The 22,221-nt window shown below is 42.8% G+C and overlaps 1 long non-coding RNA gene across 1 annotated transcript in view; it reads right to left on the reverse strand.

Moving 5' to 3' along the window:
* Positions 1-5,865: 5,865 nt before the first annotated feature.
* Positions 5,866-22,221, reverse strand: part of LOC309373289 — a 31,198-nt gene continuing 14,842 nt past the window's right edge. The window contains exon 3 of the long non-coding RNA XR_014169947.1: positions 5,866-5,903. This is a non-coding gene — a long non-coding RNA (uncharacterized lncRNA). The remainder of the gene's footprint in view (positions 5,904-22,221) is intronic.

Consider the following 22,221-nt stretch of genomic DNA (forward strand, 5'->3'; position numbering starts at 1 on the left):
CCTGTAATTATCACCCCTGCTAGATCAGGGCAATTGCTTGTTAATTACTGGTCTACTTTTTAAAAATATTGCATCACCGCTATTGACCACAATTACAAGAAAGCCTGGTATCTTTCCCAGACTGTGAGTCTATAAATTACTGATTACTCTCTCACGGTTTAGCAGAAATAGTAGTGCTTTGTGGGTAGGGCCCCAGGGCCTTAAAAGAGGTTTGAATATTACCAAGCTGGTTTACAGGAAGTCTAGATTTGGGTTGGAACTGCCATGCACAGAGGAATTTGAAAACACACACACACACACACACACACACAGAGAGAGAGAGAGAGAGAGAGAGGGAATCAGTCACAAACCTACACTTCTGAAAACCATCATTGGAAAGTTCCTGTTTCCTTCTTCCTCCTTGCAGCTCACTACTGTTCAGTTAATAACTGGTGTTCTCTGCCTGTCTGGCCTTCTGCTTTGAAAGATTTAAAGCTAATTTGCTTCGTCCCAAATCGCTGTTCTACTTGTTAGAAAAGTTATAAAACAGAGCCTTACTTCTTGCATACGCTCCCGTCCGTTCTTATGGATTATGTGCATTCCCACATTGTCCTTGGATACGTGATGTGCAGTCACCACTGCAATCTGCTCCATGTATAGTATTTCAAGAGAGGGACAGCTCTATCAATGTTAATGAAATTAATGGTTTGCAAGGATCAAAATATTGTGCTAACTAAATAGGAATGTTGGGTGGATTAGCAAAAAAGTGGGAAGGGAGAAAGCAGGATCAGCTGTGCAATGCAAAAAAGGATGGGATGCACACGCCCCCCACACCCCAGGGATATGTCTAAATGTATAGATCCTGTGCATCTCCCCATTTGCAATTCTGCCCTTTGAACAATACACAAGAGCTGAAACTCCCCCCGCTTCTCTCTCTATCTCGCCTCTTCTAAGCATACTCATTGGATGTTTCCAGACCATGTTTATTGATGGATGCCTGCTCATGCATGCAAATAGTATCAGGATCAAAATTCCAGCCTGCATCCGTCCACTCTGATTTAATCTAAATATTTTAAAGCATTGGTAAACTGCTTTTAAAAACAAACCAAAACTCTAATAGGTATACAAAAGTGCAACATAAACACAATAAAATAGTGTCCTAAACACCAGTTTTTAAAAAAACCATAGATACAACATCAGTTAAACTTGCGTTATAAAAATATGAATTCAAGGATAGTAGTCTAGTCTTAGGGACACAGGTGGCGCTGTGGGTTAAACCACAGAGGCTAGGACTTGCCGATCAGAAGTTTGGCAGTTCGAATCCCCGCGACGGGGTGAGCTCCTGCTGCTAGGTCCCTGCTCCTGCCAAGCTAGCAGTTCGAAAGCACGTCAAAGTGCAAGTAGATAAATAGGTACCACTCCAGCGGGAAGGTAAACAGTGTTTCCATGCGCTGCTCTGCCAGAAGCGGTTCGCCAGAAGCGGCTTAGTCATGCTGGCCACATGACCCGGAAGCTGTATGCCGGCTCCCTCGGCCAGTAAAGCGAGATGAGCGCTGCAACCCTAGAGTCGGCCACAACTGGACCTAATAGTCAGGGGTCCCTTTACCTTTACTTTTAGTCTAGTCTTATGGGTCGTGGAAAGCATGGACAAAAAGAGATGCCCGAAGTAACAGATGGTTGGTGCTTCACTTACGGTAGAGAGAAGGGCAACAGAGAACACAGGGGAACTTGCCAAAAATATCTAGTTTTGAGTCACCAGAATTTACCCTTTCAGGGACAAATCTGGTAAGGTGTTGTTGCTCTTGTTTTTTTAATATCTGTTGCCAGGAACCCATTTGCAAGACTGAGCTCTCATCTAGAAGCATGTGCATTTCCTCAGCAACTGCTTCCTTCTAACACATGAAAGTACCTGCAGAAGCAGGTGGAAATTCAGACCATACCAAAGATGCGCACCCCCAGGAGGTGGAGGGGGGGGTAATTCTATACTTGTTGGCATAGGCAGGGCTGGCTGGTATGCTTAAACAGTTGGCTTCAGTAGAGCACCACAGATTTAAATTACTTGTGTTTAGCTCCAGTTCCCCCATGTGAGAGTCTCTGTAGTGCAATACATTATAAGGGGATTGTGGCAAGTTGGTTGCTTTGTTTCTGATTTACCCAGTCTAATAGTTTGGCTGGAGACAGGAACAGAAATGTACAGTGGTCCCTCTCTCGAAAATACAGCGTGCAGCACAGAAGAGGAAATGCAAAGGAGAACCAGCGCACTGAAGTTTTAGAGAGTTTCTAATAGATTTCCAAATGGCAGGAAATTAACAGGCTTTCCATGAACATTTGTTCTACCTCAGGCTCAAAAGGTGGAAGGTAAATGCTATCTTGTTAAATTCAACAGCAGGCAAGGGTAAGCTTATTCCTCAGCATCCATACAAAGGTTTTCATATTTCACCTATTAGTGACTTGTCATGTTATAGGGCAGCAGAATGCTGCATCCTTATTTTTTATTTACTAGTGGTACCGTCTATTAGGGACGCGGGTGGCGCTGTGGGTTAAACCACAGAGCTTAGGACTTGCTGATCAGAAGGTTGGCAGTTCGAATCCCCGCAATGGGGTGAGCTCCCGTTGCTCGCTCCCTGCTCCGGCCAACCTTGCAGTTCGAAAGCACATCAAAGTGCAAGTAGATAAATAGGTACCACTCTGGCGGGAAGGTGAACGGCGTTTCCGTGCGCTGCTCTGGTTCGCCAGAAGTGGCTTAGTCATGCTGGCCACATGACCCGGAAGCTGTACGCTGGCTCCCTCGGCCAGTAAAGCAAGATGAGCGCCGCAACCCCAGAGTCGGCCATGACTGGACCTAATGGTCAGGGGTCCCTTTACCTTTACCTTTACCTTTACCTATTAATATACACTGCCAGGGCCAACCTGGCCATGAGGCTTTGGTAAGACAGTCGCCTTGGGCGGCAGGCTGGAAAGGGCAGCAGATCTGGGGCCCAAGGAATGTGCCACTCGCCATTTCTTGCGCTCGTTGTCCACTGCCACCAGCAACCACTGCTGCCACCACCTGCTCCTCTCCAGTGTCATGTTTTCTCTCCCACCTTCAGCACACCAGGGTTTCCCCAGTGGCAAGGGGGCAGCAGCGGCAAAGAAGGAATCAGGTGGCACCATTTTCGGATTTGCCTCAAACAGCAAAACGTCTCAGGTCGTCCCTGTGTACTACTCCAGAGGACGATGAACCGATGGGAGGTTGGGAACAACTGCATTAGAGCATAGAGCAAACGGCTTAAATATCATACATAGATTTGAACAACTACTAGCCACATTTTGGCTACAGGTTTCCAGTTTAAACAGATGACTGTATGCATGTTTATGTCCAGGAGAACACAGATCTCTTACGTACAGCAGGGGTACCTCTGGAAATGCAGTGGCGTGATGCTTTGATTGAAATCAGATCAGAAATGGTAGCCAGCAATTACTGCACGAATGAAGCTTCTCTGCAATCACCGGGAATGGCAAAACAATTAGTGCACTGCTAATTAACACTAATGTTTTAAAATATCTAGCCCCTACATCTTATGACAAAAATGCACACATTAACCTTGTAATGAGGTTGTGCATTGTGGCTCTGATAGGATTTGGAAATGGGAATCAGATCACTTCCTCCTCCCAGTTATAAAAATGCAGATTATTCTCAGAGGAATAGCTATGTTTAGTGCTTTTTTCTACAAAAAAAAATGTTTAGTGGTACTCTCATTTTCCTACTCATATTGAAATACTGCCCCTCAATGAGACCAAACGTCATAAAATGTTTAGGGGTATGCGTACCCCTGCGTCCCTCCAGAAGAAAAAAAAGCACTGGTTATGTTAGTCTGTTTGTACAGCAAAAGCAACATTTGAATCTTTTAGCAATTTATAGGCCATCTCCAACTTGGTTTCCTCCAGAGGTTTGGACTACAACTCCCATCTGCCCACACTGACTTGAGCTCCTTGGAGGAAAGGAATGAATGAATGAATGAATGAATGATGCTGCTGTGTTCTGTCCAGACTGTGGTCTGGACTGAGGTATGGAGGATTCCACCCGGCTCTGAATTCTGTGGTTACATAATGCTATCACTGACAATGAGTCAACCAGACTCTGCATTACTACTGAATCATCCTCATACAAGGGGGAAAATTTATATGCAAACACATTACACACTTATTTCCACTCAAAGTGGTAGATTGCATCTCTTTTTGAAAAGGTGAGTGTGTGGAGGGAAATTGTCATCTCTTTCTTAGGATATGTCAGAGCATACATCCCAACTGGGGCTGAAAGAAATTAAGAAGATCCCAGCTAATCTTCAGCCCCATCAATGTGCCTCAAAGCATCTTTCATCAATGTTCATCTTTTCAACAGGTCCATGGTGCTATGCAGTTGTTACTCTTGCATTGTTGTTACAAGAGAAATGCAACTGATTTTCCATTCCAACAGGCTTTTACACTTCTTTGTGTACATCCTGCTGTGTGCAATTCACACCAGTGGGTGTGATATAGCTGCTGTGGGTGGAGCCATTTGAAGCCGAGAACACATTTGTTATAATTCTTGTGATGGGTACCATTTTCTGACTCCATTTCTTTTAATTAGCAGTGATGCAACACACACACATGGCAGAGAGACACAGAGAGAGTGCGCATCATAAGACTGTGGTAACATTGTTTTAAGGCTCACAATTTGAATTTGTCACTGTCCGTGTCAAAACCCCACTCTTTTAAAAAGGTGAAAGTGTAGCGCTAAAGCATTTACAACTGTGCTGGTTTCACTACTATTTTTCTTGGCAGGGGGAAGGAACTTTCTGCAGTCTAAGAAAAACAGAAGAACTACAAGGAAAATTCTGGGTGCTGATGACTGGATGACAATGTTATCAGGATGCCTCATAAAAAGTGAGGGAACAACGCGCTTTGTTGCTGCTGTTGAAAAGGGTGTGGGAAGCTCTTTCTGTGGATGTTTGTGGGAAACAATTCTTGCCTCTCAGGGGCAGAGCCTGGTTGAGTTGGAGAGTGGGGATGAAAGGTATTAAGCTGTTAAACACCACAGAATGGGCATCTGTTGGCACAGAGTGGGGCTTCTCAGAGTGTGAGGGACAGAATGGGCAGCACCAGGAAAGAGATGGGGAAGTATTCAACAAAGTATTACTCACCAAACACACCTTCCCTCCCACAATGCCCTTCAACAAAGAAACCCTCTTCTTTCACTCCTCACCAAAGCCATCTTTCTTGCCAAAGCCACCCACCCCTTTCCTTTAAAAGGTAAAGGGACCCTTGACCATCAGGTCCAGTTGTGACCGACTCTGGGGTTGTGGCGCTCATCTCGCTTTACTGGCCGAGGTAGCTGGCGTAAAGCTTCCGGGTCATGTGGCCAGCATGGCAAACCAGAGCAGCGCACAGAAACACAGTTTACCTTCCCACTGGAGCAGTACCTATTTATCTACTTGCACTTTGACGTGCTTTTGAACTGCTAGGTTGGCAGGAGCAGGGACCGAGCAACGGGAGCTCACCCCGTCGCGGGGGTTCGAACCGCCGACCTTCTGATTGGCAAGTCCTAGGCTCTGTGGTTTAACCCACAGCGCCACCCACGTCCCTTTCCTTTATACCTCGCCAAAGGCACCTCCTCCCCCTAGTCCTTGACCTCTGCAGCTCACCTTAGCTGCCCACAAGCCTGGTTTGCCCAGCCACATACTCATTTGCCAGGGTGAGCCACTCACTTGCCTGCTTGCATCTCCATTTCCCCTCCTTGTTCGCTTCCCTCACCCTACTTTGATTTGAGTGTGCTGGCACCCTGACGCCCTCTCCAGCAGCAGTGTGACAATTACAAATATGGTATGGGCTTATCTTCACTTACCATTTTTCCAAGGATTTCCGTTTGCTCTGATTCAGCTTAAAAGAGTGGGTTTTTCACTTTTCTGTGGAGAAAAGTAAGAGCGGGTAAGCCCAGAGACAAGTACTTTTAAATCCAGTTTTATGGAACAGCCTACACTGAAATGATTATAATACCAAAATCCTTATATTGTGAGTTGCATTGCATGGTGCGATATTTTCCAGACTGTATTTCAGCAAAGTATAGTTGCCAATGTAACATGTAGTTGGATGCTTAATAACTAGGCCAATTTTTGCAAAGGTAAATCAACAGCTGACATTTTAATGAAAGGTCAAAACATTTGTAGATTAATGAAACTATGAAAAGCACAATTTATCATTTTTGGACTGTACATGCTAGGTATTTTCAGTGCAAATTGATATGCAGATCAAGCACACAAACACAAAAGGCTATCTCATATTAAATATATGAAATAAAGCTGGTACACTGGAGGCCTGGCATTTTATTCTTTGTCATTTTTTTTTTAAATAGAGGTAATTTTCTTTCAGCATAATATATTCTGACTTCCTAATACATGTATATGTGACTGTTTTAACGATTCTTATTTATTTAGATATTTATAAACCACACTTTCATTTAAAAAATAATATTACAGTAACAGCAATAAAATGGCAGTAAAGCATCAATGAACACCAGCCGGTAAAAATAACTTCACACTGTAAAACCTGGTCTGAATTACGAACTGCTAGTTATGTATGCAATTGTTTTATATATGTTGTTATTGAATGGCGAAATCGCTTTGAGATGCATCATAGGAAGCAATACATAAACGAAATAAACAAGTGTAAAAATGATAATAATATTATCCACTAAGGCCATGACCAAGACAAAGGGCTGAATCCAGATTTCACTTTCCGTGGACAGATGGGCTCCGTATGTCCCCATAAGGCTTTTGATCCAGCAGAAGAACCCTGTTGGAAGACTAGGAGGTTTTCCCATTCCCCACCCCCAATCCCTGCAGACCCCAACACCATCTCACACACTGATCTGGAGTATTCCTTAAGTGGCAACAGTTAAGGAAGAAACATCCCCTGAACAGAACTCTGCTCCCCACTGGCAGAAGCCACATCTAGATCCAGCACAAAATTTACTTTTGGTTGCTGTCTATTCTAATGTTTGTATTAAACCCATGCATAGCACGCTCTCTCATTTAAATCAACAAGACTTAGTGCTTAAATTTATTTGCATCATGCTCTAAGACTGCAGTGATACATACGCCTACTTTACTGGCACTTACTCACGAGTAAACAAGCTTAGGATAGTGCTGCATATGACTAAAATAGGAACGACTACAAAAGAGTTAAAACATTTATTACTTACTCATTTTTTTCGCTTTTTAAAAAGTCTCAAAGCAACTTACAATAGATGGAAGTAGATAAAGGTTTTTTATTGATCTAGTAAATACTGGAAAAAGAGGTAGTGTCATTTTTTTATTTGGATGACCTTTAAAATATGAGCGTTCCAGTGTGTTGGTTTTTTAAAAAATAATAATAAATAAGGAGGGTTTTTTCATGAATGTAATTAGCCATTGAATGCATAGTCTAATTAAGGGGGAAAGAAGCTCTTAAGCTGCAGATAATTACACTTGAGTAACTTCACACAAAGGAAGAAGCTGTGGTTGTGTTCAAGAGGATTATTCCAGTGAGTTCACTTGGTGTAACAGCTAAGCTCGAAGTCTACAAACATACTTTTGATTTGCATCTGAGGTGCCTTAAAGATCAGCAGCAATTTGTAAAAACTTCAGTGCGATGAAATATTACATGGATGCTTTCTCACCCCCAGCCCGTCAAAATATCTCTTTGTGTTTTGCAGCTGCGTCCTGATTGCAGGGGTGTCTGCTGGATATTGTTACAGCAGACAGTGGTGTTCCATCAGAGCAATTAGGCCAGATGTCCAGAGCAACACAGAGAAGAATGGGCAGGTGTGGCCTCAATGCAAGAGGACTGGCTTGCTCCATTTTGAAGCATTGCTGGTCACTGAGTAAAACCATGTCAGAACACCTGTGCTCAGAGATCTACACTGGATGCTAATTTGCAAGTACAGTGGTACCTCGGGTTAAGTACTTAATTCGTTCCGGAGGTGCGTTCTTAACCTGAAACTGTTCTTAACCTGAAGCACCACTTTAGCTAATGGGGCCTCCTACTGCCGTCACGCTGCCAGAGCACGATTTCTGTTCTCATCCTGAAGCAAAGTTCTTAAACTGAGGTACTATTTCTGGGTTAGCGGAGTCTGTAACCTGAAGCGTATGTAACCTGAGGTACCACTGTAGGCCCTTAACAGTTTGGGGCCAGTTTCATACCCTCCAACATTTCTCCGATTAAATAGGGACAGACACTCTGAGCACCTTCCAACATATGTACATAAAAAACATAATAAAACATTAAACATTAAAAAAACACTTCCCTATACAGGGCTGCCTTCAGGTATCTTCTAAAAGCTGTATACTGTGGTACCTTGGGTTACATACGCTTCAGGTTACATACGCTTCAGGTTACACACTCCGCTAACCCAGAAATAGTACCACCGGTTAAGAACTTTGCTTCAGGATAAGAACAGAAATCATGCTCCGCTGGCAAAGCAGCAGCGGGAGGCTCCATTAGCTAAAGTGGTGCTTCAGCTTAAGAACAGTTTCAGGTTAAGCACGGACCTCCGGAACAAGTTAAGTACTTAACCTAAGGTACCACTGTAGTTACTTATCTCTTTGGCTCAGGCACTTATCTTCCAACATTTCTCTGATGGTTTCTGTAAATCCAGGACTGTCCCTGGAAAATAGGGACACTTGGAGGGTCTGTAGTTTACCTATGGGATCACCTTAACCCGTATAGGCCCACTTGACTGCTTTGACCTGCAAAGCTGGCCACAAAATACTTGTTCCATATGTCTAAGAAATCAGTATTTTAAGGCAGCAGCACCTACACTTTGGAACATCAGGGAGGCGCCATTGCTGTACTCCTTTTGGAGCCTGCGTAAAACATGTTTGTTTAGGCAAGCCTGCCTGGGCGTGCAGAATGTGCTTTAAGCTATTTTTAACTTACAGTTGATTTTATTGTTTTTAAACACCTGTTTTAAACAATACCTTATAATATATATTTTTTTAAAAAATTGTAAAGCGCTTTGAAGCTTTATTGCAATCAAGTGGAATATAAAACTTGTTGCATAAGTACCATCAAAAGAGAGCAAGACATGGAAGACCATTAAGGCCAGAACATATCACCTAGCTGTGCTAGCAGGGAACATAGGATTCTGTGCCCCAACTGATGCTGTATCCCAGGGGTTGTCAGCCTGGTCCCTACCGCCCACTAGCGGACATTTCAGGATTCTAGGTGGGCGGTAGGGGGTTCTACAACACAAGCTGAATCCTCCCTCCATCGAGCACTGGTGTGCTGTAAGGAAATTTTACCATCAAGAAAGATGTATTAGTGGGTGGTAGGTATAAATTAGAGGGACGCGCATGGCGCTGTGGTCTAAACCACTGAGCCTCTTGGGCTTGCTGAACAGAAGATCGGTGGTTCGAATCCCTGCAATGGGGTTAGCTCCCGTTGCTCGGTCCCTGTTCCTGCCAACCTAGCAGTTCGAAAGCATGCAAAAAACTGCAAGTAGATAAATAGGTACCGCTCCGGTGGGAAGGTAAACGGTGTTAATGTGCGCTGCTCTGGTTTCGGTGTTCCGTTGTGCCAGAAGCAGCTTAGTCATGCTGGCCACATGACCCGGAAAAACAAACACCGGCTCCCTCGGCCTGTAAAGAGATGAGCACCGCAACCCCAGAGTCGTCTGCGACTGGACTTAACTGTCTGGGGTCCTTTACCTTTTAGGTATAAAATGGTTGACTACCCCTGCTGTTTCCAGAGGGAAAGGGGTAAACTCTCTACCTTTCTCAACGCAGTGAGAGTAAGCACAAATGCAAAACTGAAGTATCCAGTTATAATCTTTCTCCTTAGATAAAATCTATGGTTTGTGCTTCCACCTGATTATTTAGACTATCTGTGATGAGCCCCTTAGAACTGGAGTTTCAAATTTCATTAACAACATTTGGTAAAATAAGCTGCTGTCACCTGCTGCTGGCTGAAAGGCTTTCAAATGTACCTCACTTGTGTGCAAGAGGTTTCGGATGCTTAAATGAGCATTGAGCTCTTCATAATCTCTGTGCAGTTTATGCAGAGGGAGTAGTGTGGTTGTTCCAATCTGTCTCCGTCCAGCACTGAATAAAACGATGGCAACCGTAATCTTTTAAATAATAATAAAGAAAGAAAATCGAGATAAACAAATGACATCATTCTGTGTGTGGATGTGGAGCTTATTTATAAGTAGTAAGCGGAGAACAATGCTTTCAGATTCAGCATGTATAAGAATATGCTACCTATTCCTCTCTAAAAGAAAGTAAGGAATCTTACTGAATTAGTTTTGGTAGAGTGGTACCTCGGATTAAGAACTTAATTTGTTCCGGAGGTCCGTTCTTAACCTGAAACTGTTCTTAACCTGAAGCACCACTTTAGCTAATGAGACCTCCCGCTGCCACAGCACCGCTGCTGCATGATTTCTGTTCTCATCCTGAAGCAAAGTTCTTAACCCGAGGTACTATTAGTGGAGTCTGTAACCTGAAGTGTCTGTAACTTGAAGCGTATGTAACCCGAGGTACCACTGTATTTCTGCAGGTCTGACAAAGAAGCAAGCCCTTAGGTCATTTCAGCTAAGCCTGATCCTATACATGTTTGTGCAAGAAGTAGCTGCCATTGAGTTTAACTATTTTCATGCAAAAGTTTGCAAGCGATTGCAGAATGATTGACTAGTTTCAAGCCAATATTATAATTCTTGGCAAATCCTTGTGAGCATTAAGGCAGTAAGGGAATAATGGAATAGTATATCTTGGCAGATGGCATAGCTGGCTGGCTGGCTGGCTGCAGCACATAGATCCCGCATGCTCTTCACTAAACTCAGGTTATTATCAGCTCTTTGTAACCCCAGATCAGCTTGCAGCAGTGCAGATTTCTGCTTCTTCATTCAGGAAGTGGGCCGTCGTCTAGAGAGACTCTTTCAGGTTTGGGGTGTGTGTATTTGTGTGTGTGTACCTAAAAACGCAAAAAGGAAGTCAGGCTAAATGTCTCTTGGTTTCTCCAGTGCTGCAAACTAGTGTTAAGAAAATGCAGCAGGTATTTCTTGTACTGCAACACTTCAGGGCTGAGAACAAAGCTTTAATTCCTTCCATTTACTACTATTCCTAAGCCGCTCTTCAGCACCCTAGCTTTCCCAAAACAGTTTGCATGACTAACAAATCCAGAGTTTTATCAATATCCAACATTAATAATAATAAATAATAATAATTTTTATTTATACCCCGCCCTTCCCAGCCAAGGCCGGGCTCAGGGCGGCTAACAAGCAATAATAAAAACAAGTTGAATGAATACAACTTAAAAACAAGATTAAAATACAACGTTAAAATATTGAAACATTAAAATATTAAAATGCAGCCTCATCACAGGAGGAGAAAGGAAAAAGAAAAAAGAAAGAGGGGGAGGGAATCAAATTGGCTCCAAGCCAAAGGCCAGGCGGAACAACTCTGTCTTACAGGCCCTGCGGAAAGAAATCAGATCCTGCAGGGCCCTGGTCTCATGAGGCAGAGCGTTCCACCAGGCCGGAGCCAGTGTTGAAAAGGCCCTGGCTCTGGTTGAAGCTAATCTAACTTCCTTAGGGCCCAGGACCACTAGGGTGTTGCTATTTATGGACCTTGAGGCTCTCCGTGGGGCATACCGGGAGAGGCGGTCCCCTAGGTACGAGGGTCCTAGGCTGTGAACATTAAAAACAAACAATTCCATTTACAATAAAATGAGCCAATTTAAGTGAGGGCCATATCTAGCATCTTCCAGGTTCATTCTCTGCCATTTCCAGGTTGGCTGGGAATATCCCATGTCTAAAATCCTGGAGACTCAACTGCCTGTTGGTGCAGACCAAGGGTAGAGAAGATCAGGGCCAAGGGCCAAATGCATCCCTCTGCCTGGCCTGTGGAACCCTCCTCAGGCCACACACCCTTTTCTCAGGCCACACCCTGTCCACCACTGACATTAAAACGTTGACCAGAAGGGAATATGATTCTTAGGCTGAAAAGAGATTCCTCATTCATGGTGTGGAAGCACTGACCTAGGGCCCCTTTTATAGTGAATTCGTTATGATTTGTACACATGATTGTATCAAGGTGGCTATATACGTATGTGGTCCTATTTGCCCCTGCAAAAGGTTTGAGGCAGGTACACCAGTTCATTTACAGTTACTGCATGCCCCATACCTTCCTGCTGAAATCCCGTGTCATATCATAAATGTTGGGCTGGGTTTTTTTGTTCCACTTTTGTCATGCTACAGCACAATAATTCCCTTGTAGATGGCAATAATGTGGTAACATTGTGGAAGCATTGCATAACAATTAATAAAATGGAATGCAGTGTGGGTGGCCCAGTATAAATGCACTATTATTGCATCAAAGTCATACTGCAACTGGGAAAAACACTTGCAGAACTAAAATAAAAACCCCCACCAATCTAGTGGTCCCCTAGATAGGCCAATGGTTGATTCTGTATGAGGCAGCTTCTGGTGTCCCTTCCTAGTTTACCAGCTACTCCTTTCTTCCATTTAAGCATGAAGCTGCAGGTTTTAAGGCACTTCCTGAATGTCAAAGCAACCACGTTTTCTGTTCTGGATTTCCCCTGTTGTTGTACATAAAAAAAGAAAGAAAATCCAATCAAATGGCAGAACAGCCATCTCTCCCAAGGCTGTAGACCAAAGCAGGAAAAAAGCAGAAGAAAAAAACCGAAATGAAACATGCATATCGTACTACAAATGCTAAAACCTGACTTTCCTATAAATTCATATGCATGCATTAGGTAAGAATGAGAGAAAGAAATAATTGCAGGTATAGGACTTAAGAAATTTACCAGACAGACTGGAGACAGCTTATCTCTTTGATCAACAGATACCGGTTTTAAATCGCAGTTTATCAAGCTATATTGGAGACATTTATGCTTCATGAAGAATGCAAAAAGTATTTTATTCTATCCATTTTGGGGGTGGGGTGGGGGAAAGTGAGTGGGTAGGAGAATGAAAATGCGGGTTTCTTTTCCCCCCTTGAATGCAAGATTATGCAGTATGTGCTACATCCTCTGAGCCTTTTCATTACTCAACATGATATTGAATAACTGGCAGGGGGGTGGAGAGAAAGAGAGTGAGTTAATGAACGGAGGTAACAATCTTTCTTGGGCGTTTCTGCAAAACACACATGAGCAATTTTGATAGCTGTTAGCATAAGCATCCAGTTCATCCAGTTTCTTCAAATAATTCATGTATACTAGATGTTTTGTGAGGAATGCCTTCTCATTTGCTGAATTGCCCATTTATGGCCACTAGCCCTACCAGAAACATACTGAGTATCCCATTAGGCCAAATAAGATATTTATCACCTCAAAATCTGTACCGCTAAGGAAAACAACATGACAGGTTTCCTGATCCATGCCTTCCATCGTGACAATCTATCTTCTCCCCACAAGTCTCAGGAGTTGTGTTTTCTTTTGGGGGACCCACTCACCTGTTTGGCAGTCAGAAGGGGCAACAGCATCACTCTATCATGCTGATTTCTCCACAGGTGACGGGTGGATCCAGCAGGGCTGGGTGGAGGGACACGTCTACCAGTGGGGCAAACCCCAGTCTGTTCTCAGCCATCACTCAACCTGCCAGCCTTCTTACAGCCAGATCAAGGGGTGATGGCTGTCAGCTTCTTCCTGCTCCTTAGCCTCAGTAATTGCCAGGAAGATGGGGATAATACTACAGAATAGCCAGCTTTGGCTGCCAATGACTCTGGCTCCACCTACAGTTGACCTCCGTGCCTTCCATGCCACCAGAACTAGCTGGCCCCAGCCTCCACTGAGCTCTGTCCAATCCAAGCCCCCCAGGGCAGAGCAAAGAGGGTTTGGCTTGCTTTGTTAAATCTGTGAAAGGTGGTGGTGTAGGCACAAGCAGGTAAATGCAGACACTAAAACATGATAGAGCCCTGCAAAGCACACCCATTTCACATGCTGGTGAGGCTCGTTTTGCACTTCTGATCAATGGGATTGTATGACAATTAGGAGGAATTCAACATAGCGCTAAGCAGGTTGCGCTGTCAAGACAAGCAATACTGCTTCACTGATGGATTGCCCTCTCCTCCCACTGCATGCTGTTTTTTTTGGGGGGGTCTTCTACCCCACCCCCACCAATTTGGGGAGTGCGGGGGTTGGGAGAGGAAGGAAAGATCTATTGAGAAGAAGAAGAGTTTGGATTTGATATCCCGCTTTATCACTACCCGAAGGAGTCTCAAAGCGGCTAACATTCTCCTTTCCCTTCCTCCCCCACAACAAACACACTGTGAGGTGAGTGGGGCTGAGAGACTTCAAAGAAGTGTGACTGGCCCGAAGTCACCCAGCGGCTGCATGTGGATGAGTGGAGACGCGAACCCAGTTCTCCAGATTATGAGACTACCACTCTTAATCACTACACCATACTGAGGTAGCAGAAGTCATTGCTTGGGGTTCCACTGGTGGGGCTCCTTAGCTGAATTGCACCCATTATTTTTCCCTAGCCTATCTTTAACTCAAGTAACACATTATTGGATTTTAAAACACTGCAGGCAAGCCATTCCAGAGTAAACAATTACAGCAACTGCAGCAGACCTTTCAGTAATGTGTAAAACTTTGGAGAGATGGGGCTTCAGCGCTGAACCTTGAGATGACAACTGAGATGTTTAACGCATGCCCTATTTTCGTTTGTGTATGTTGACAGATATGCAGACATATGGTTTCCTAGCAATGCTGCCACGGCCTGTGCCGCTCTACACAGAGGTAAGTCCCATTGAGTTCAGTGGGGTTTAATCCATGCACAAAATTGCAACCTAAATATTTCATAGAATCAGTGCTGGTAAAAGGTAAAGGACCTCCTGGACAGTTACCTAAGTCCAGTTATAGGGTGGGTGGCGCTGTGGTCAAAACCACTGAGCCTCTTGGGCTTGCTGGCTGGCAGGTCGGCAGTTCAAAACCGCGCAATGGGGTGAGCTCCTATTGCTCTGTCCCAGCTCCTGCCAACCTAGCAGTTCGAAAGCACACTAGTGCAAGTAGATAAATAGGCACTGCTGCGGCGGGAAGGGAAATGGTGTTTCCGTGTGCTCTGGCTTCTGTCACGGTGTTCTGTTGCACCAGAAACGGTTTAGTCATGCTGATCACATGACCCGGAAAGCTGTCTGTGGACAAATACACACCGCTACACAGTACCAGCACCTTCAAATCAGAGCCTTGCATCTCCTGCCCCAAACCCACCCTCATTTTTTCAACACTTTCATAACTGCAAAAAGTCCATTTCTTTTTTAAAAAGTAGATTTGTTGTGCTAGGTTGACATCTTATTTTAATTCACTTTTATAGCAGAAGTCTAAATTTCCTAGAGTGCGCTTGAATTGCTTCTGCAAAATACTGCCAATCTGGAGGTTCTCTTAGGCTTTTCATTTGATTTCCAGATAGGTGTACGATTCCACCCTAAGGGGGTGATCACCCTGGTGATCTGTTTATTTAACATTCATCCTGATTTGTCAGCTGGGAGATTCAATGATGTGGGCTATTTGATGAGCATTCCTTCTGAGCCATTTGCAGGGAGGTTAGATGACGCTGTCAACACATGCATTATCCCACACTTCTTGGTGCATTTCTCGGCGCTTTCCTTATTGCAAAAAGCCCAATTATTTGATCGCCTTGCCCTTAAGTGCAGCTTGATATGAAAACAGGAGCATGTGATTATGTTCCCCTCCATGCTGTGAAATGATTAATTTGCTGCTTTCAAGATCTCAAGCTGTTCAAAAAGTCACAAAAGCAAGCCAGGCAGTTCCAATGTTTCTGTATTTGTGATCGGCTGGCAGGCCCACCAGTAAGTGTGTTATATTTGCAGCCTCAACAAATGAGGTGGAAAAATGCAGCCCTGCCAGCTCCACCCTCCACCATATTCATTTGTTTCTGTTCTAGTCACTTCACAGATTTTTCTTTTGCTTAGTTCAGAGCTAGCTCTTCTCTAAAATTTATAAAGCAATGTTAAGCACACTTGTATGCGTTAGAGACGTAAAATGCATCGAGGTCATTTCCCCCCTGCTGCTTTTTGAGTTGCATACATCAGAGAGGGGGTGGGGATGTCTTTCATCCAACACACATGGTCAATTTTGTTCCCCCCATGGACCCCCCCACCCACCCAAACTCCTATTCATGAAGCTGTCATCTGCGCTTGCATGCTCATCTGCACATGTGCAGCAGCTGTCCCAAATGCGCACTAATGGCTTAAGTATAAAATGAATTTAGCTTAAGTTCCCTAGTTGGATTGAAGTTGATTTGGGGGGAAATGTACCAAACAGCAATATTTCTCAAGAAAGGATTGGTTTGATGCACCTTGTGGCATCTGTATGCACTTCCAAAACTAAAAATCGGAGCACACTGGTTATGGAATAAATGGTAATGTGCACGTAAAGGTAAAGGGACCCCTGACCATTAGGTCCAGTCGCGGATGGCTCTGGGGTTGCGGCGCTCATCTCGCTTTATTGGCCGAGGGAGCCAGCATACAGCTTCCAGGTCATCCGGGTTTTGCTTCTGGCAAAACCAGAGCAGCACACGGAAACACCGTTTACCTTCCCGCACTTTGATGTGCTTTCGAACTGCTAGGTAGGCAGCAGCTGGGACCAAACAATGGGAGCTCACCCCGTCGCGGGGACTCGAACCGCTGACCTTCTGATCGGGAAGCCCTAGGCTCTGTGGTTTAACCCACAGCGCCACCCGCGTACCAATGTGCACGTACCCTAGAGCAAAAAGAACCACGGCCATTTAGTGCTGGCCACTTCTTAAGAGCTTATCCTGCTGTGAGATAAACTTTGCAAGAGGCCAGTTGAAAGTTAGCCTGGATCAAGATTTACAAATTCTAAAATATATCACACCCTCCCTAGGAAATAGCATACAATATTAGTTAGGGTGTGTATTATGTGTGTTTTAGTTTTATGACGTATGCCTGCAGGAGTGGGATCTGAACAAATGCAAGTATTGAAATCCCTGACCTAGATTTCTTGGCTTAAATTTTCCACATGGATGAGGGTGTGGACCGCTGGGTTACGGAGTGCTGACAGTAGGCAGGAAACTATGAAGAGTGAAGCAGCTTAAATTTACTATTACAGGATTTTGAAATGTTGGCAGGCGTGAGTAATATAGCCTAAAATGCCCTGGTTTCACCTTAAAGATTAATTTGGGTTGTTTTATTCTCCTCTGAAGCCACACCCTGCTAGAAACTTTTCTTTTAATGGACTTAAGTAATATGCAAAACATGCATATTCACAAGGCAGATCTTTACCTTTGATCTCTGTGGTCTGTAAACCTTCTGCCTTATTTCTTTAAAGCATACCTGTTGTTAGCGGCAAAACTTGCTGTATCTGTAATGAATTCTTTCCAGGACGTGCAATTACTGTGTGCAAGGATGTCTGCCCACAGTTCAAAGCAAATTGTTACTCACTACAGTGTAGTCAAAAAAACCCATAAGCTCAGGGGTTTGGCTCCTCTTTTCCTCTGTAGGTTGATCTGCTGTCCTACTTGCTAGTGTCTTGGTTTTGCCCACTAGTTGCCTCCTTATCTAAAGCAAGCTGATTATACTCTCATTTTAGAGAGGAAGCAAGAAAGGAACTGATTCAGTGCTTAGATGAAAAAGAGAACCGTGGCTTTAAAAGGGTGGTGCTGTAAAAGCAAGTGTTTTTTTTTAAACAAAGAAAACCTAAATTCTCCAAACTTAATACCAAGATTTTATATGAAAACAGAAAATCCCAATCTAGACTGTGTACACACTCTCGTTTACTTTGTATTCAATGATTTCCCCACTGCTGGTTCGGTAAATGTAGTGTACACATGTTAGCCACAATCCATATCTACCCTGTCATTTCCTTATGAAATGCTGTGTTTTGATCCAAACATCTTAGCTGCATTTTAACCCAGTAATGTGCACACAGTCTCAGTTACCACCTAGTGATTATGTCATAGTGTTAGGTCCAATGTGCCGTAGATGGGTCATATTTATATTTCCATTTGTCTGATAAATCAGGACTGGCAATTTATATTTGCAATAAGCACCCCTTCCCGCCCCCCCCCCTCAATACATAGCAAAACTTAATTTTACCTAAAACGATAAGGATTTCATGCAAAATATTTCAAAGTATTGTTAAGATGGCACATCCTTCAACTTTATTCTTGATATCTGACACTGAAGCTGAGTCATCTGTAGCTGAAACCAGGGATTTTACAGTGAAAGAGGGTGGGAATCCAACTAAGTCTTACTAAGAGTAGACTTGTTGAAATTAACGAACATAACAAGTTAGGCCCATTAATTTTGATAGGTTTACCCTGTGAATGACTTAGTTGATTACTATCCTGTGTTTGTAAAAGCTAATCTCTCCCCCTTACCTCTCAAAAAACCCAAACACCAGCTCTGTCGAAGATTTGCTGAAACAAAACCCACAATCTTACATGCAGCTGAATCAATGTGTAGTATTTATTAGCCAAATGGCACCTTGCCAGGATTCTAGGCACTCTACTTTCATAACCTATTTAGATTTATAAAGGGTGCCCTTATGGGATTCATAGCTAACGAAAAGAAAGCCTCAGCAAACCGGAAGGCATTTGTATTTATTGGTATTACTCGGGATTTGGAAATGGGTGGGTCTATTCCTCCCTTCCACGAAGACATTAGCCTGTTTTTAAAAAGTCTATCGTTGCAAGAAGGCAAATGATGAGAGGCTATAAAAATTGCACACGGTATTTGTGTGCTGCCTTCTGCATTCCTGGATAAGAACCGTCCCATCCAATGAACTGGCACCACCTTTCTTGCTCTTTGCTACGGGACACGTTGCACTCACTTGGGGCCTCTCCCAGCTTTTGCCATTCTTTGAATCACAGCCAGGAATTAACAGCAAGATGTGGTTAACCTTATTGAGTCTTGCCTTCGAGCTTTTGAGCCTCAGATTTGTTTACTGTGGAAAGAACAACTGGCTGTGTACACTCTACACTTCGAATAATTTTATAACTCCCTGCTGTCTAAGCCAGCAAGCAACAGCATCAGGAGTCAAGGCAACCTTACACTAGTAGGTCAAAAATTAGTTTGAAAGCTTTCTGAAAAAGTTAAAGAGGCACATCTTCCTTTCCAACCTTAAACAGGATTGCCAAACCACCTCCATCAAAACAATATCCTCAACTCCACACACATTATTCTGAAGTGGTTTAATTATTTTACTTGCAACGTAGTGACATATTTTAGCATACTTTGTTGTTAATTTTCATTTGTAATATCTTATTTCTTGAGGTTTAGAGGACATTATGTTTAGTGGTTTACTATATTTTACAACATGGAATTTTTCTTGTATTTTATATTGAAGCTAAAGATGATGGTCTGTTTGGTTGTTAATTGTCTTATAAAACGTGGAAATTTTCAGGGGTGCATGTATTTTTTAAAATTTATGATGTTTTGACCTTTGGTAAATATGATGTTTAAATAGAAACTGTCCACATTAAAAATAATTATTAACAATGTTTATTTCCCTAACAAAAAATGCACATCTATGCAGGGGTTTTTTCAGGAGGAACTCACCTCTCAGGTAAGTGTCATTGCCATTCTAAGAGAAAGAGGGACAGGCAAAAATACTTGCACAACTCTATCACCTAACAGAAGGGAATCTAGACAAAACATTAACCATATGATGCATACTTGGGCAGCAATATGCTCCAAATACAGTAATGCTTTTGCAATGTAAAATATGTACACATTTCAACATTTACACCACACCCTTATATAATTAAAATCATAATCAGATGGGGCTTACAAATAAAAATACAAAATTAAAAACAACCATAAAAATAATACAAAATAAGCAGCCATAAACATAAAAAAGCATCATGAAGGGTGTGTATTTTCTCTAAACATTAGCATAAAAGAAAACCTATAAAGCTATGGCACAATGGTACATCTCACCAGTGTTATTAAATAAGGCAAATGGAACCTAAGTACCCACGTGCTGGAAATGCCCCAAACAGGAAGAGACTGTTGCATGGCAAGGCCCCACGCCCTACCCCCTTTCTTAGATAATGAAACACACCGTCACCAATATTTTGGGTTATTGGGATAAATAAGGCCACAACTTCAGTGGTTACAGGTGTGAGGTATTGGCTTAGGCCAGGGTCAGCAACCTTTTCCAGCCATGGGCTGGTCCACCGTCCCTCAGACCACGTGGTGAGCCAAAGTATATTTTTTTGGGGGGGGATGAATGAATTCCTCTCTCCTCCCCCCCCCCGTAGGCTTTGGTGGGACTTGCAGTGAAAGAAGAGGGAAGAAAGTCCTTTTGTGCAAGAGGAAAACCTTCCTCTTCCACTGACAGGACTCCTCAGGTGGATCCCACTCGATACAAGGGTTATTGAATAGAAGAATACGATGTGAAACATCCCAATTGCAATTAATCAAGATCCATGCCAGGCATAGGTAAACTTGGCCCTCCAGATGTTTTGGGACTACAACTCCCATCATCCCTGACCACAGGTCCTGTTAGATAGGGATGATGGGAGTTGTAATCCCAAAACACCTGGAAGGCCGAATTTGCCTATGCCTGATCCATACTATCATGTGGGCAGGGGCTAATTTGAGATAAAAGATTCTTATCACGCTACAAGTGTTAACAGCACAATCTTTACCATGTCTAATCAGAAATTAATCGCATTCAATTCAGTGGGGCTTGTACCTAGGTAAATGGGGTTAGAACTCACCATTAAGATGGTGTTCATGGAAGACAATATTACAGTGGTACCTTGGTTTACGAACTTAATCCATTCCAGAAGTCTGTTCTTAAACCAAAGCATTCTTAAACCAAGGAGTGCTTTCCCATAGCAGCGGGGGACTCGATTTACAAATGGAACACACTCACCAGGAAGCGAAACATGTTCTTATTCCAAGACAAAGTTCACAAACCAAAACGCCTACTTCCAGGTTTGCAGCATTCTTAATCCAAGTTGTTCATAAACTCAGCTGTTCTTAAACCAAGGTACCACTGTACTTGGCTAAGTCGCCAAGCTAGCAGCAGCAGCAGCCTTAAATAGCTTATCATTGCCAGGATCTGTTCTATCTATGTGAATAGCACCACTGCAGGTGTTAATGCAATCATTTAGCAATGCTAAGCAAATTACGGTAATTACTAACCTGCTATTGCAAAAGGTGTGTCTATTTAAACTCTCACTGGCTGTAATTTTTGAATCTATTGCCATTCTACTACAAGCTTACAATTTTGTCCTCCATGCATCCAAAGTGGGCTGGACTCCACAAAACTTTATGACACTGTTGAGATGTTTGTCTCTAAGGTGCCACAAGCCTGCTGTTGTTTTTTGATAAAAGTGTAGTAAGAAAAAAAATGTGGGGATTTGTCTCAATGGCTAAACTCACACATTTTGTAAGATTAAAAGAGGCAGCAAAATGATACACTGATCACAAACTAGACGCCTCTGACAAATGCAATATGGTTTTTCAAGCAAAAATTCATAGTGATTTAAGATCTTCTATTCATAGGTTAAAGGACTTTGTGTTAAATTGTGTTATATTAGTGTAGGGGTTTTTTTGGATAAGATTTGTTTATGCTCAGTATAATTTGTATATTTTCAATTTTTGAATTTAATTCATTAATTAAATTCAATTAATTAATTCAGTAATTTAATTCATTAATTTTAAATTTAATAGGAAAGGAGAGGGGGAAATTCCAGGATCATTAAAGACCAGTTCCACAACGGCAGGCTAAAAACATGATCAAAGACATTCTCTCTTGGGAGCAGTACAAAGATTGGAACTTTACAATCTTAAGAGCCTTTTAAAAAGTGGGCAAAATAAACACCTCCGCTTAAAATTTGTACCATGCACCATAAGAAAATGCAATGAAACAAATTAACTCTGAGCCATGTACAGTTTGGGCTGTTGGCTGGTCTAAAAAAGTACTGGAAGCAAAGATTGCCCAAAATCAATACTGACATTTCTAGCAATGATAAGATGCCACCCATTTTTTTTTCTTTTTAGCTCCATAGTCATCTAAATGACAACAGCAAATCAGTGGTCATTATTAAGGGGGGATAAGTTGTAGGAACCAGTTAATTTGTTTCCTTCGTCCATTTAAGAGTTACTGAATAACCCCTTTTTGCTTTCAGAATCTGTAAAGCTTGGTGTTTTGTTTTTCTTTCAAAAAATAATAATAGCGGTCATAAGATGAAGCACAAATTTTGGCGATGCAGTAGCTGCCTTTGCTTGC

The sequence above is a fragment of the Podarcis melisellensis genome (assembly GCF_964234715.1).
Source record: "Podarcis melisellensis genome assembly, chromosome: 6".
Classification (NCBI taxonomy): domain Eukaryota; kingdom Metazoa; phylum Chordata; class Lepidosauria; order Squamata; family Lacertidae; genus Podarcis; species Podarcis melisellensis.